This window comes from Myotis davidii, unplaced genomic scaffold (genome assembly GCF_000327345.1).
Source record: "Myotis davidii unplaced genomic scaffold, ASM32734v1 scaffold164, whole genome shotgun sequence".
Lineage (NCBI taxonomy): Eukaryota > Metazoa > Chordata > Mammalia > Chiroptera > Vespertilionidae > Myotis > Myotis davidii.
Window position 1 is genome coordinate 331259 of NW_006296417.1, and position 2183 is coordinate 333441.

Below are 2183 nucleotides of genomic sequence, written 5' to 3' on the forward strand. Positions count from 1 at the left end.
TCCGCCTTCGGGGACCCCCCATCCCCCCGCACGAAGGACTTTGGAATAAAATTCCTGAACCTGGAGTGTGAGTTCCTGAGACGTGAAATGTGTTCAGAGTGTGGGAGGCTTTCAGGGGGACCCCACGCGGAAACAGCTTTGGGGGAGACCCCCTTCCCTCTTCCCCCTTCCCCCTCCCCACCAGGCTTGGGAACTGGGCACGAAGACAGTTGGCCCCACGCCCGCGAGGGGGTGTTTTCCTGTCCAGGCCTCCCCACGCGCCCGCACAGCCTACTCTCTCTCGTGCAGATCCATTCAAGTGGGGCTGTGTCCTGCCGCCCAGACCAAGCCCTGTGGCCGGGGGACACCCCCCAGAATGACACCCAGGCCCAACTTGGTACCTACTCAGAACCCCGCCCCCCCAACCCTGACACTGGCCAATCGCTGCTGACACAGAGCACGTGGGTGTGGGCACCAGCCAGGCCTCGGCCACCCGGGTGATCTGTGTGCCCAGCACCCCACACCCTGAGCGAGGGGGGTGGGTGCAAGCGGGGTGGCCACCCCCAAGGCACTCTGGGCCCTGGACGCCCATCTACAGTCCCCTGAGGTCCCCGGGTCATTCCTCCTCATCGACACGGGCAGAGGGTTCCGTGAGATCCCCCACGTCTGCCCCAAACCCACACCCCGACACACACGTACACACACGTGCTCACACACACTGGCCTGGGGGCTCCCGTGTCCAGGCCCCGGCTGTGCCCAGCGGGCTGCAGGCGGCCGGCACGCAGGGGTCCAGCCTCGGGGACCCGCCAGGGCTCGCACCCGCAGCCGGCCCGGGTCTGGGGTCCGGGAGACACTTGCTGGCTCTCTGCTCTTCCTCGGCGGCTGGAGGGGGTGGGCGGGGGCCTCCCGGCGGCTCGGTCAGGACAGAGGGACGGGAGGGGTCCAGGCTGCTGAGGACGCGTCCGAAGCGTTCCCACAACTTCCCATCTGCGGTCCCCCATGAGGAAGCAGAAGGCATGGTCCCCGCGGGCATGTCTGTCCCATGACGCCCGGAAATTCCAAGTCACCACGGCCGGTGTCCTGCGAGGTACGGAGCGTGGCCACACACACACACACACACACACACGGAGCCTTGGGGCAGGTGGCCAGACATCTCCACGCACTGGTTCCAACAGAGGCGTCCCAGAGCAGAGAACAGGCCACAGAGGCACCCTGGACGCCTGGGGACATCTCCTCGGACGACGGAGAACGCGATCTGATCCGGTCCGGTCCCCGGTGCCGTAGGGACACTGAGCACCGAGCCTCCCTGGTCCGGGCCCGACTGTCTCCTCAGACGGCCATGGTGCCGTGTCTCCCAGCCAGCACCTGTCCCTCCGATCCAGGGCCCCACGGAGCGGCCAGAAAGGGGGTCCCGGAGGCAGACAGGGAGACCGTCCCCTGGGGGGGTTCGGGGAGGGGGGCTGCTCCTTTGCCCCTTGGGCCGGCTGGGCTTAAGGCATCGCTCTGAGCCGTCTCCGTCCTGAGCCCGGCCGGCCGCTGGGGCCCAGGCGGGAGGCTTGGCTGGTGGTAGCCAGAAGGGGGTCCCAGGCTTGGGCACCTGCCGGTCGCTGAACCCCAGCTTCCCGGCCGTGTCCCCAGCGGAAAACTCGAGTGCAAATCTCTGTCCGGAGTAAGGCGGCAGGAAGGGGCGCCTCCCTGACCTCACGGAACACGTCCATCCCTGAGAAAGGGGTGTTGACACCGCGGACTCCCCTCCGTGGGTTTGTCCCTTGTGCAATCGGGGGGTGGGGAGGGTTGTTTTTTAAAAAACATTTTTTTCCCTTACAAATCGAGTTTGACACCTGAGGTGAAGAAGATTGGGGGAGGGAGGGGGTGGCCTGCATCCATGTCTCTCTCTCTCTCTCTCTCTAATGAATCCCGCCCCGAGGATATTTTTCCGTGGAGAGAGTGGAAGGGAGGGAGGGAGACACATCGATGGGCTGGCCTCCGTCACGTGCTCCCTCCAACCGGGGCCAGGGATCCAACCTGCAACCCAGGTCCGTGCCCTTGACCGGGAATCGAACGTGGGACCCTTCAGTCTGCAGGCTTTTTTCTTTTCTTTTCTTTTCTTTGCAGATGACAAAAAGAGAAAGACGGGGATGACAGAGGAAGTAAGAGCATCTGTCTGCTCATGGCTGTCGAGGCGGGAGAGAGAGAGAGAGACA